Genomic DNA, 14261 nt, shown 5'->3' with positions numbered 1-14261 from the left:
AGGTCAGGGCTGGTCAGTGTGACAGGGCTGGTCAGGGCTGGTCAGTGTGACAGGGCTGCTCAGTGTGACAGGGCTGGTCAGTGTGACAGGGCTGGTCAGGGCTGGTCAGTATGACAGGGCTGGTCAGGGCTGGTCAGTGTGACAGGGCTGGTCAGTGTGACAGGGCTGGTCAGACCAGTTCAGTGTGACAGGGCTGGTCAGACCAGGTCAGTGTGACAGGACAGGGCTGGTCAGACCAGGTCAGTGTGACAGGCCAGGGCTGGTCAGTGTGACAGGGCTGGTCAGTGTGACAGGGCAGGTCAGTGTGACAGGACTGGTCAGTGTGACAGGGCGGTTCAGTGTGACAGGTCAGGTCAGACCAGGTCAGTGTGACAGGTCAGGTCAGTTTGACTGGGCTGGTCAGTGTGACAGGGCTGGTCAGTGTAACAGGGCTGGTCAGTGTGACAGGGCTGGTCAGGGCTGGTCAGTGTGACAGATCAGGTCAGAGCAGGTCAGTTTGACTGGGCTGGTCAGTGGGACAGGGCTGGTCAGTGTGACAGGGCTGGTCAGTTTGACTGGGCTGGTCAGTGGGACAGGGCTGGTCAGTGTGACAGGCCTGGTCAGTGTGACGGGGCTGGTCAGGGCTGGTCAGTGTGACAGGGCTGGACAGTGTGACAGGGCTGGTCTTTGTGACAGGTCTGGTCAGTGTGACAGGTCTGGTCAGGACTGGTCAGTGTGACAGGGCTGGTCAGGGCTGGTCAGTGTGACAGGGCTGGTCAGTGTGACAGGTCTGGTCAGTGTGACAGGGCTGGTCAGACCAGGTCAGGGTGACAGGGCTGGTCAGGGCTGGTCAGTGTGACAGGGCTGGTCAGGGCTGGTCAGCGTGACAGGGCTGGTCAGGGCTGGTCAGTGTGACAGGGCAGGTCAGTGTGACAGGGCTGGGCTGGTCAGTGTGAAAGAGCTGGTCAGTGTGACAGGACAGGGCTGGTCAGACCAGGTCAGTGTGACAGGGCTGGGCTGGTCAGTGTGACAGGGCTGGTCAGTGTGACAGGGCAGGTCAGTGTGACAGGTCAGGGCTGGTCAGTGTGTCAGGGCTCGTCAGTGTGACAGGGCTGGTCAGTGTGACAGGGTTGGTCAGGGCTGGTCAGTGTGACAGGGCTGGTCAGTTTGACAGGGCTGGTCAGTGTGACAGGGCTGGTCAGTGTGACAGGACTGGTCAGTGTGACAGGGCGGGTCAGTGTGACAGGTCAGGTCAGTTTGACTGGGCTGGTCAGTGTGACAGGGCTGGTCAGTGTGACAGGGCTGGTCAGACCAGGTCAGTGTGACAGGTCAGGTCAGACCAGTTCAGTTTGACTGGGCTGGTCAGAGGGACAGGGCCGGTCAGTGGGACAGGGCTGGTCAGTGTGACAGGGCTGGTCAGTGTGACATTGCTGGTCAGTGTGACAGGGCTGGTCAGTGTGACAGGGCTGGTCAGACCAGGTCAGTGTGACAGGTCAGGGCTGGTCAGACCAGGTCAGTGTGACAGGTCAGGGCTGGTCAGACCAGGTCAGTGTGACAGGTCAGGGCTTGTCAGACCAGGTCAGTGTGACAGGACAGGGCTGGTCAGACCAGTTCACTGTGACAGGGCAGGGCTGGTCAGTGTGAAATTGGCTGGTCAGTGTGACAGGGCTGGTCAGACCAGGTCAGTGTGACAGGTCAGGGCTGGTCAGACCAGGTCAGTGTGACAGGTCAGGGCTGGTCAGACCAGGTCAGTGTGACAGGGCAGGGCTGGTCAGTTTGAAATGGGCTGGTCAGTGTGACAGGGCTGGTCAGACCAGGTCAGTGTGACAGGTCAGGGCTGGTCAGACCAGGTCATTGTGACAGGACAGGGCTGGTCAGACCAGGTCAGTGTGACAGGCCAGGGCTGGTCAGTGTGACAGGGCTGGTCAGTGTGACAGGGCAGGTCAGTGTGACAGGGCTGGTCAGTGTGACAGGGCAGGTCAGTGTGACAGGACAGGGCTGGTCAGACCAGGTCAGTGTGACAGGGCTGGGCTGGTCAGTGTGACAGGGCTGGTCAGTGTGACAGGGCAGGTCAGTGTGACAGGTCAGGGCTGGTCAGTGTGAGAGGGCTGGTCAGGGCTGGTCAGTGTGACAGGGCAGGTCAGTGTGACAGGTCAGGGCTGGTCAGTGTGACAGGGCTGGTCAGGGCTGGTCAGTGTGACAGGGTTGGTCAGTGTGACAGGGCTGGTCAGTGTGACAGGGCAGGGCTGGTCAGTGTGACAGGGTTGGTCAGTGTGACAGGGCTGGTCAGTGTGAGAGGGCTGGTCAGGGCTGGTCAGTATGACAGGGCTGGTCAGGGCTGGTCAGTGTGACAGGGCTGGTCAGTGTGACAGGGCTGGACAGACCAGGTCAGTGTGACAGGGCTGGTCAGACCAGGTCAGTGTGACAGGGCTGGTCAGACCAGGTCAGTGTGACAGGGCTGGTCAGTGTGACAGGGCTGGTCAGACCAGGTAAGTGTGACAGGGCAGGTCAGTGTGACAGGGCAGGTCAGTGTGAAATGGGCTGGTCAGTGTGACAGGGCTGGTCAGTGTGACAGGGCAGGTCAGTGTGAAATGGTCTGGTCAGTGTGACAGGGCTGTTCAGTGTGACAGGGCTGGTCAGTGTGACAGGGCTGGTCAGTGTGAAATGGGCTGGTCAGTGTGACAGGACTGGTCAGTGTGACAGGGCGGTTCAGTGTGACAGGTCAGGTCAGACCATGTCAGTGTGACAGGTCAGGTCAGTTTGACTGGGCTGGTCAGTGTGACAGGGCTGGTCAGTGTAACAGGGCTGGTCAGTGTGACAGGTCTGGTCAGGGCTGGTCAGTGTGACAGGTCAGGTCAGACCAGATCAGTTTGACTGGGCTGGTCAGTGGGACAGGGCTGGTCAGTGTGACAGGGCTGGTCAGTTTGACTGGGCTGGTCAGTGGGACAGGGCTGGTCAGTGTGACAGGGCTGGTCAGTGTGACGGGGCTGGTCAGGGCTGGTCAGTGTGACAGGGCTGGACAGTGTGACAGGGCTGGTCTTTTTGACAGGTCTGGTCAGTGTGACAGGTCTGGTCAGGACTGGTCAGTGTGACAGGGCTGGTCAGGGCTGGTCAGTGTGACAGGGCTTGTCAGTGTGACAGGTCTGGTCAGTGTGACAGGGCTGGTCAGACCAGGTCAGGGTGACAGGGCTGGTCAGGGCTGGTCAGTGTGACAGGGCTGGTCAGGGCTGGTCAGCGTGACAGGGCTGGTCAGGGCTGGTCAGTGTGACAGGGCAGGTCAGTGTGACAGGGCTGGGCTGGTCAGTGTGAAAGAGCTGGTCAGTGTGACAGGACAGGGCTGGTCAGACCAGGTCAGTGTGACAGGGCTGGGCTGGTCAGTGTGACAGGGCTGGTCAGTGTGACAGGGCAGGTCAGTGTGACAGGTCAGGGCTGGTCAGTGTGACAGGGCTCGTCAGTGTGACAGGGCGGGTCAGTGTGACAGGGCTGGTCAGTGTGACTGGACTGGTCAGTGTGACAGGGCAGGTCAGTGTGACAGGTCAGGTCAGTTTGACTGGGCTGGTCAGTGTGACAGGGCTGGTCAGTTTAACAGGGCTGGTCAGTGTGACAGGGCTGGTCAGGGCTGGTCAGTGTGACAGGTCAGGTCAGACCAGGTCAGTTTGACTGGGCTGGTCAGTGGGACAGGGTTGGTCAGGACTGGTCAGTGTGACAGGGCTGGTCAGGGCTGGTCAGTGTGACAGAGCTGGTCAGTGTGACCGGTCTGGTCAGTGTGACAGGGCTGGTCAGACCAGGTCAGGGTGACAGGGCTGGTCAGGGCTGGTCAGTGTGACAGGGCTGGTCAGGGCTGGTCAGCGTGACAGGGCTGGTCAGGGCTGGTCAGTGTGACAGGGCAGGTCAGTGTGACAGGGCTGGGCTGGTCAGTGTGAAAGAGCTGGTCAGTGTGACAGGACAGGGCTGGTCAGACCAGGTCAGTGTGACAGGGCTGGGCTGGTCAGTGTGACAGGGCTGGTCAGTGTGACAGGGCAGGTCAGTGTGACAGGTCAGGGCTGGTCAGTGTGACAGGGCTCGTCAGTGTGACAGGGCTGGTCAGTGTGACAGGGCTGGTCAGGGCTGGTCAGTGTGACAGGGCTGGTCAGTGTGACAGGGCTGGTCAGTGTGACAGGGCGGGTCAGTGTGACAGGGCTGGTCAGTGTGACTGGACTGGTCAGTGTGACAGGGCGGGTCAGTGTGACAGGTCAGGTCAGTTTGACTGGGCTGGTCAGTGTGACAGGGCTGGTCAGTTTAACAGGGCTGGTCAGTGTGACAGGGCTGGTCAGGGCTGGTCAGTGTGACAGGTCAGGTCAGACCAGGTCAGTTTGACTGGGCTGGTCAGTGGGACAGGGCTGGTCAGTGTGACAGGGCTGGTCAGTGGGACAGGGCTGGTCAGGACTGGTCAGTGTGACAGGCCTGGTCAGTGTGACAGGGCTGGTCAGGGCTGGTCAGCGTGACAGGGCTGGACAGGGCTGGTCTGTGTGACAGGGCTGGACAGTGTGACAGGTCTGGTCAGGACTGGTCAGTGTGACAGGGCTGGTCAGTGTGACAGGGCTGGTCAGGGCTGGTCAGTGTGACAGGGCTGGTCAGTGTGACAGGTCTGGTCAGTGTGACAGGGCTGGACAGTGTGACAGGTCTGGTCAGGACTGGTCAGTGTGACAGGGTTGGTCAGTGTGACAGGTCTGGTCAGTGTGACAGGTCTGGTCAGTACTGGTCAGTGTGACAGGGCTGGTCAGGGCTGGTCAGTGTGACAGGGCTGGTCAGTGTGACAGGTCTGGTCAGTGTGACAGGGCTGGTCAGGGCTGGTCAGTGTGACAGGGCAGGTCAGTGTGACAGGTCTGGTCATTGTGACAGGGCTGGTCAGACCAGGTCAGGGTGACAGGGCTGGTCAGGGCTGGTCATTGTGACAGGGCTGGTCAGGGCTGGTCAGCGTGACAGGGCTGGTCAGGGCTGGTCAGTGTGACAGGGCTGGTCAGTGTGACAGGGCTGGGCTGGTCAGTGTGACAGGGCTGGTCAGTGTGACAGGGCTGGGCTGGTCAGTGTGACAGGGCTGGTCAGCGTGACAGGGCTGGTCAGTGTGACAGAGCTGGTCAGTGTGACAGGGCAGGTCAGTGTGACAGGGCAGGTCAGTGTGACAGGGCTGGTCAGACCAGGTCAGTGTGACAGGGCTTGTCACTGCGAAATGGGCTGGTCAGTGTGACAGGGCTGGTCAGACCAGGTCAGTGTGACAGGCCAGGGCTGGTCAGACCAGGTCAGTGTGACAGGGGGGGTCAGACCAGGTCAGTGTGACAGGGCTGGTCAGTGTGACAGGGCTGGTCAGTGTGACACGGCTGGTCAGGGCTGGTCAGTGTGACAGGGCTGGTCAGGGCTGGTCAGTGTGACAGGGCTGGTCAGTGTGACACGGCTGGTCAGGGCTGGTCAGTGTGACAGGGCTGGTCAGTGTGACAGGGCCGGTCAGTGTGACAGGGCTGGTCAGTGTGACAGGGCAGGTCAGTGTGACAGGACAGGGCTGGTCAGACCAGGTCAGTGTGACAGGGCTGGGCTGGTCAGTGTGACAGGGCTGGTCAGTGTGACAGGGCAGGTCAGTGTGACAGGTCAGGGCTGGTCAGTGTGAGAGGGCTGGTCAGGGCTGGTCAGTGTGACAGGGCAGGTCAGTGTGACAGGTCAGGGCTGGTCAGTGTGACAGGGCTGGTCAGGGCTGGTCAGTGTGACAGGGTTGGTCAGTGTGACAGGGCTGGTCAGTGTGACAGGGCAGGGCTGGTCAGTGTGACAGGGTTGGTCAGTGTGACAGGGCTGGTCAGTGTGAGAGGGCTGGTCAGGGCTGGTCAGTATGACAGGGCTGGTCAGGGCTGGTCAGTGTGACAGGGCTGGTCAGTGTGACAGGGCTGGACAGACCAGGTCAGTGTGACAGGGCTGGTCAGACCAGGTCAGTGTGACAGGGCTGGTCAGACCAGGTCAGTGTGACAGGGCTGGTCAGGGCTGGTCAGTGTGACAGGGCTGGTCAGACCAGGTAAGTGTGACAGGGCAGGTCAGTGTGACAGGGCAGGTCAGTGTGAAATGGGCTGGTCAGTGTGACAGGGCTGGTCAGTGTGACAGGGCAGGTCAGTGTGAAATGGGCTGGTCAGTGTGACAGGGCTGGTCAGTGTGACAGGGCTGGTCAGTGTGACAGGGCAGGTCAGTGTGAAATGGGCTGGTCAGTGTGACAGGACTGGTCAGTGTGACAGGGCGGTTCAGTGTGACAGGTCAGGTCAGACCATGTCAGTGTGACAGGTCAGGTCAGTTTGACTGGGCTGGTCAGTGTGACAGGGCTGGTCAGTGTAACAGGGCTGGTCAGTGTGACAGGTCTGGTCAGGGCTGGTCAGTGTGACAGGTCTGTTCAGACCAGATCAGTTTGACTGGGCTGGTCAGTGGGACAGGGCTGGTCAGTGTGACAGGGCTGGTCAGTTTGACTGGGCTGGTCAGTGGGACAGGGCTGGTCAGTGTGACAGGGCTGGTCAGTGTGACGGGGCTGGTCAGGGCTGGTCAGTGTGACAGGGCTGGACAGTGTGACAGGGCTGGTCTTTTTGACAGGTCTGGTCAGCGTGACAGGTCTGGTCAGGACTGGTCAGTGTGACAGGGCTGGTCAGGGCTGGTCAGTGTGACAGGGCTGGTCAGTGTGACAGGTCTGGTCAGTGTGACAGGGCTGGTCAGACCAGGTCAGGGTGACAGGGCTGGTCAGGGCTGGTCAGTGTGACAGGGCTGGTCAGGGCTGGTCAGCGTGACAGGGCTGGTCAGGGCTGGTCAGTGTGACAGGGCAGGTCAGTGTGACAGGGCTGGGCTGGTCAGTGTGAAAGAGCTGGTCAGTGTGACAGGACAGGGCTGGTCAGACCAGGTCATTGTGACAGGGCTGGGCTGGTCAGTGTGACAGGGCTGGTCAGTGTGACAGGGCAGGTCAGTGTGACAGGGCTGGGCTGGTCAGTGTGACAGGGCTGGTCAGTGTGACAGGGCAGGTCAGTGTGACAGGTCAGGGCTGGTCAGTGTGAGAGGGCTGGTCAGGGCTGGTCAGTGTGACAGGGCTGGTCAGGGCTGGTCAGTGTGACAGGGTTGGTCAGTGTGACAGGGCTGGTCAGTGTGACAGGGCAGGGCTGGTCAGTGTGACAGGGTTGGTCAGTGTGACAGGGCTGGTCAGTGTGAGAGGGCTGGTCAGGGCTGGTCAGTATGACAGGGCTGGTCAGTGCTGGTCAGTGTGACAGGGCTGGTCAGTGTGACAGGGCTGGACAGACCAGGTCAGTGTGACAGGGCTGGTCAGACCAGGTCAGTGTGACAGGGCTGGTCAGACCAGGTCAGTGTGACAGGGCTGGTCAGTGTGACAGGGCTGGTCAGACCAGGTAAGTGTGACAGGGCAGGTCAGTGTGACAGGGCAGGTCAGTGTGAAATGGGCTGGTCAGTGTGACAGGGCTGGTCAGTGTGACAGGGCAGGTCAGTGTGAAATGGGCTGGTCAGTGTGACAGGGCTGGTCAGTGTGACAGGGCTGGTCAGTGTGACAGGGCAGGTCAGTGTGAAATGGGCTGGTCAGTGTGACAGGACTGGTCAGTGTGACAGGGCGGTTCAGTGTGACAGGTCAGGTCAGACCATGTCAGTGTGACAGGTCAGGTCAGTTTGACTGGGCTGGTCAGTGTGACAGGGCTGGTCAGTGTAACAGGGCTGGTCAGTGTGACAGGTCTGGTCAGGGCTGGTCAGTGTGACAGGTCAGGTCAGACCAGATCAGTTTGACTGGGCTGGTCAGTGGGACAGGGCTGGTCAGTGTGACAGGGCTGGTCAGTTTGACTGGGCTGGTCAGTGGGACAGGGCTGGTCAGTGTGACAGGGCTGGTCAGTGTGACGGGGCTGGTCAGGGCTGGTCAGTGTGACAGGGCTGGACAGTGTGACAGGGCTGGTCTTTTTGACAGGTCTGGTCAGTGTGACAGGTCTGGTCAGGACTGGTCAGTGTGACAGGGCTGGTCAGGGCTGGTCAGTGTGACAGGGCTGGTCAGTGTGACAGGTCTGGTCAGTGTGACAGGGCTGGTCAGACCAGGTCAGGGTGACAGGGCTGGTCAGGGCTGGTCAGTGTGACAGGGCTGGTCAGGGCTGGTCAGCGTGACAGGGCTGGTCAGGGCTGGTCAGTGTGACAGGGCAGGTCAGTGTGACAGGGCTGGGCTGGTCAGTGTGAAAGAGCTGGTCAGTGTGACAGGCCAGGGCTGGTCAGACCAGGTCAGTGTGACAGGGCTGGGCTGGTCAGTGTGACAGGGCTGGTCAGTGTGACAGGGCAGGTCAGTGTGACAGGTCAGGGCTGGTCAGTGTGACAGGGCTCGTCAGTGTGACAGGGCTGGTCAGTGTGACAGGGCTGGTCAGGGCTGGTCAGTGTGACAGGGCTGGTCAGTGTGACAGGGCTGGTCAGTGTGACAGGGCGGGTCAGTGTGACAGGGCTGGTCAGTGTGACTGGACTGGTCAGTGTGACAGGGCAGGTCAGTGTGACAGGTCAGGTCAGTTTGACTGGGCTGGTCAGTGTGACAGGGCTGGTCAGTTTAACAGGGCTGGTCAGTGTGACAGGGCTGGTCAGGGCTGGTCAGTGTGACAGGTCAGGTCAGACCAGGTCAGTTTGACTGGGCTGGTCAGTGGGACAGGGTTGGTCAGGACTGGTCAGTGTGACAGGGCTGGTCAGGGCTGGTCAGTGTGACAGAGCTGGTCAGTGTGACCGGTCTGGTCAGTGTGACAGGGCTGGTCAGACCAGGTCAGGGTGACAGGGCTGGTCAGGGCTGGTCAGTGTGACAGGGCTGGTCAGGGCTGGTCAGCGTGACAGGGCTGGTCAGGGCTGGTCAGTGTGACAGGGCAGGTCAGTGTGACAGGGCTGGGCTGGTCAGTGTGAAAGAGCTGGTCAGTGTGACAGGACAGGGCTGTTCAGACCAGGTCAGTGTGACAGGGCTGGGCTGGTCAGTGTGACAGGGCTGGTCAGTGTGACAGGGCAGGTCAGTGTGACAGGTCAGGGCTGGTCAGTGTGACAGGGCTCGTCAGTGTGACAGGGCTGGTCAGTGTGACAGGGCTGGTCAGGGCTGGTCAGTGTGACAGGGCTGGTCAGTGTGACAGGGCTGGTCAGTGTGACAGGGCGGGTCAGTGTGACAGGGCTGGTCAGTGTGACTGGACTGGTCAGTGTGACAGGGCGGGTCAGTGTGACAGGTCAGGTCAGTTTGACTGGGCTGGTCAGTGTGACAGGGCTGGTCAGTTTAACAGGGCTGGTCAGTGTGACAGGGCTGGTCAGGGCTGGTCAGTGTGACAGGTCAGGTCAGACCAGGTCAGTTTGACTGGGCTGGTCAGTGGGACAGGGCTGGTCAGTGTGACAGGGCTGGTCAGTGGGACAGGGCTGGTCAGGACTGGTCAGTGTGACAGGCCTGGTCAGTGTGACAGGGCTGGTCAGGGCTGGTCAGCGTGACAGGGCTGGACAGGGCTGGTCAGTGTGACAGGGCTGGACAGTGTGACAGGTCTGGTCAGGACTGGTCAGTGTGACAGGGCTGGTCAGTGTGGCAGGGCTGGTCAGGGCTGGTCAGTGTGACAGGGCTGGTCAGTGTGACAGGTCTGGTCAGTGTGACAGGGCTGGACAGTGTGACAGGTCTGGTCAGGACTGGTCAGTGTGACAGGGTTGGTCAGTGTGACAGGTCTGGTCAGTGTGACAGGTCTGGTCAGGACTGGTCAGTGTGACAGGGCTGGTCAGGGCTGGTCAGTGTGACAGGGCTGGTCAGTGTGACAGGTCTGGTCAGTGTGACAGGGCTGGTCAGGGCTGGTCAGTGTGACAGGGCAGGTCAGTGTGACAGGTCTGGTCATTGTGACAGGGCTGGTCAGACCAGGTCAGGGTGACAGGGCTGGTCAGGGCTGGTCATTGTGACAGGGCTGGTCAGGGCTGGTCAGCGTGACAGGGCTGGTCAGGGCTGGTCAGTGTGACAGGGCTGGTCAGTGTGACAGGGCTGGGCTGGTCAGTGTGACAGGGCTGGTCAGTGTGACAGGGCTGGTCAGTGTGACAGGGCTGGGCTGGTCAGTGTGACAGGGCTGGTCAGCGTGACAGGGCTGGTCAGTGTGACAGAGCTGGTCAGTGTGACAGGGCAGGTCAGTGTGACAGGGCAGGTCAGTGTGACAGGGCTGGTCAGACCAGGTCAGTGTGACAGGGTTTGTCACTGCGAAATGGGCTGGTCAGTGTGACAGGGCTGGTCAGACCAGGTCAGTGTGACAGGCCAGGGCTGGTCAGACCAGGTCAGTGTGACAGGGGGGGTCAGACCAGGTCAGTGTGACAGGGCTGGTCAGTGTGACAGGGCTGGTCAGTGTGACACGGCTGGTCAGGGCTGGTCAGTGTGACAGGGCTGGTCAGGGCTGGTCAGTGTGACAGGGCTGGTCAGTGTGACACGGCTGGTCAGGGCTGGTCAGTGTGACAGGGCTGGTCAGTGTGACAGGGCCGGTCAGTGTGACAGGGCTGGTCAGTGTGACAGGGCAGGTCAGTGTGACAGGACAGGGCTGGTCAGACCAGGTCAGTGTGACAGGGCTGGGCTGGTCAGTGTGACAGGGCTGGTCAGTGTGACAGGGCAGGTCAGTGTGACAGGTCAGGGCTGGTCAGTGTGAGAGGGCTGGTCAGGGCTGGTCAGTGTGACAGGGCAGGTCAGTGTGACAGGTCAGGGCTGGTCAGTGTGACAGGGCTGGTCAGGGCTGGTCAGTGTGACAGGGTTGGTCAGTGTGACAGGGCTGGTCAGTGTGACAGGGCAGGGCTGGTCAGTGTGACAGGGTTGGTCAGTGTGACAGGGCTGGTCAGTGTGAGAGGGCTGGTCAGGGCTGGTCAGTATGACAGGGCTGGTCAGGGCTGGTCAGTGTGACAGGGCTGGTCAGTGTGACAGGGCTGGACAGACCAGGTCAGTGTGACAGGGCTGGTCAGACCAGGTCAGTGTGACAGGGCTGGTCAGACCAGGTCAGTGTGACAGGGCTGGTCAGGGCTGGTCAGTGTGACAGGGCTGGTCAGACCAGGTAAGTGTGACAGGGCAGGTCAGTGTGACAGGGCAGGTCAGTGTGAAATGGGCTGGTCAGTGTGACAGGGCTGGTCAGTGTGACAGGGCAGGTCAGTGTGAAATGGGCTGGTCAGTGTGACAGGGCTGGTCAGTGTGACAGGGCTGGTCAGTGTGACAGGGCAGGTCAGTGTGAAATGGGCTGGTCAGTGTGACAGGACTGGTCAGTGTGACAGGGCGGTTCAGTGTGACAGGTCAGGTCAGACCATGTCAGTGTGACAGGTCAGGTCAGTTTGACTGGGCTGGTCAGTGTGACAGGGCTGGTCAGTGTAACAGGGCTGGTCAGTGTGACAGGTCTGGTCAGGGCTGGTCAGTGTGACAGGTCAGGTCAGACCAGATCAGTTTGACTGGGCTGGTCAGTGAGACAGGGCTGGTCAGTGTGACAGGGCTGGTCAGTTTGACTGGGCTGGTCAGTGGGACAGGGCTGGTCAGTGTGACAGGGCTGGTCAGTGTGACGGGGCTGGTCAGGGCTGGTCAGTGTGACAGGGCTGGACAGTGTGACAGGGCTGGTCTTTTTGACAGGTCTGGTCAGTGTGACAGGTCTGGTCAGGACTGGTCAGTGTGACAGGGCTGGTCAGGGCTGGTCAGTGTGACAGGGCTGGTCAGTGTGATAGGTCTGGTCAGTGTGACAGTGCTGGTCAGACCAGGTCAGGGTGACAGGGCTGGTCAGGGCTGGTCAGTGTGACAGGGCAGGTCAGGGCTGGTCAGCGTGACAGGGCTGGTCAGGGCTGGTCAGTGTGACAGGGCAGGTCAGTGTGACAGGGCTGGGCTGGTCAGTGTGAAAGAGCTGGTCAGTGTGACAGGACAGGGCTGGTCAGACCAGGTCAGTGTGACAGGGCTGGGCTGGTCAGTGTGACAGGGCTGGTCAGTGTGACAGGGCAGGTCAGTGTGACAGGTCAGGGCTGGTCAGTGTGACAGGGCTCGTCAGTGTGACAGGGCTGGTCAGTGTGACAGGGCTGGTCAGGGCTGGTCAGTGTGACAGGGCAGGTCAGTGTGACAGGTCAGGTCAGTTTGACTGGGCTGGTCAGTGTGACAGGGCTGGTCAGTTTAACAGGGCTGGTCAGTGTGACAGGGCTGGTCAGGGCTGGTCAGTGTGACAGGTCAGGTCAGACCAGGTCAGTTTGACTGGGCTGGTCAGTGGGACAGGGCTGGTCAGGACTGGTCAGTGTGACAGGGCTGGTCAGGGCTGGTCAGTGTGACAGGGCTGGTCAGTGTGACAGGTCTGGTCAGTGTGACAGGGCTGGTCAGACCAGGTCAGGGTGACAGGGCTGGTCAGTGCTGGTCAGTGTGACAGGGCTGGTCAGGGCTGGTCAGCGTGACAGGGCTGGTCAGGGCTGGTCAGTGTGACAGGGCAGGTCAGTGTGACAGGGCTGGGCTGGTCAGTGTGAAAGAGCTGGTCAGTGTGACAGGACAGGGCTGGTCAGACCAGGTCAGTGTGACAGGGCTGGGCTGGTCAGTGTGACAGGGCTGGTCAGTGTGACAGGGCAGGTCAGTGTGACAGGTCAGGGCTGGTCAGTGTGACAGGGCTGGTCAGTGTGACAGGGCTGGTCAGTGTGACAGGGCTGGTCAGTGTGACTGGACTGGTCAGTGTGACAGGGCGGGTCAGTGTGACAGGTCAGGTCAGTTTGACTGGGCTGGTCAGTGTGACAGGGCTGGTCAGTTTAACAGGGCTGGTCAGTTTGACAGGGCTGGTCAGGGCTGGTCAGTGTGACAGGTCAGGTCAGACCAGGTCAGTTTGACTGGGCTGGTCAGTGGGACAGGGCTGGTCAGTGTGACAGGGCTGGTCAGTGGGACAGGGCTGGTCAGGACTGGTCAGTGTGACAGGCCTGGTCAGTGTGACAGGGCTGGTCAGGGCTGGTCAGCGTGACAGGGCTGGACAGGGCTGGTCAGTGTGACAGGGCTGGACAGTGTGACAGGTCTGGTCAGGACTGGTCAGTGTGACAGGGCTGGTCAGTGTGACAGGGCTGGTCAGGGCTGGTCAGTGTGACAGGGCTGGTCAGTGTGACAGGTCTGGTCAGTGTGACAGGGCTGGACAGTGTGACAGGTCTGGTCAGGACTGGTCAGTGTGACAGGGTTGGTCAGTGTGACAGGTCTGGTCAGTGTGACAGGTCTGGTCAGGACTGGTCAGTGTGACAGGGCTGGTCAGGGCTGGTCAGTGTGACAGGGCTGGTCAGTGTGACAGGTCTGGTCAGTGTGACAGGGCTGGTCAGGGCTGGTCAGTGTGACAGGGCAGGTCAGTGTGACAGGTCTGGTCATTGTGACAGGGCTGGTCAGACCAGGTCAGGGTGACAGGGCTGGTCAGGGCTGGTCATTGTGACAGGGCTGGTCAGGGCTGGTCAGCGTGACAGGGCTGGTCAGGGCTGGTCAGTGTGACAGGGCTGGTCAGTGTGACAGGGCTGGGCTGGTCAGTGTGACAGGGCTGGTCAGTGTGACAGGGCTGGTCAGTGTGACAGGGCTGGGCTGGTCAGTGTGACAGGGCTGGTCAGCGTGACAGGGCTGGTCAGTGTGACAGAGCTGGTCAGTGTGACAGGGCAGGTCAGTGTGACAGGGCAGGTCAGTGTGACAGGGCTGGTCAGACCAGGTCAGTGTGACAGGGCTTGTCACTGCGAAATGGGCTGGTCAGTGTGACAGGGCTGGTCAGACCAGGTCAGTGTGACAGGCCAGGGCTGGTCAGACCAGGTCAGTGTGACAGGGGGGGTCAGACCAGGTCAGTGTGACAGGGCTGGTCAGTGTGACAGGGCTGGTCAGTGTGACACGGCTGGTCAGGGCTGGTCAGTGTGACAGGGCTGGTCAGGGCTGGTCAGTGTGACAGGGCTGGTCAGTGTGACACGGCTGGTCAGGGCTGGTCAGTGTGACAGGGCTGGTCAGTGTGACAGGGCCGGTCAGTGTGACAGGGCTGGTCAGTGTGACAGGGCAGGTCAGTGTGACAGGACAGGGCTGGTCAGACCAGGTCAGTGTGACAGGGCTGGGCTGGTCAGTGTGACAGGGCTGGTCAGTGTGACAGGGCAGGTCAGTGTGACAGGTCAGGGCTGGTCAGTGTGAGAGGGCTGGTCAGGGCTGGTCAGTGTGACAGGGCAGGTCAGTGTGACAGGTCAGGGCTGGTCAGTGTGACAGCGCTGGTCAGGGCTGGTCAGTGTGACAGGGTTGGTCAGTGTGACAGGGCTGGTCAGTGTGACAGGGCAGGGCTGGTCAGTGTGACAGG

This window comes from Carcharodon carcharias, chromosome 17 (genome assembly GCF_017639515.1).
Source record: "Carcharodon carcharias isolate sCarCar2 chromosome 17, sCarCar2.pri, whole genome shotgun sequence".
Lineage (NCBI taxonomy): Eukaryota > Metazoa > Chordata > Chondrichthyes > Lamniformes > Lamnidae > Carcharodon > Carcharodon carcharias.
The sequence above is the reverse complement of the archived record's forward strand: the minus strand, read 5'-3'. Positions refer to the sequence as shown.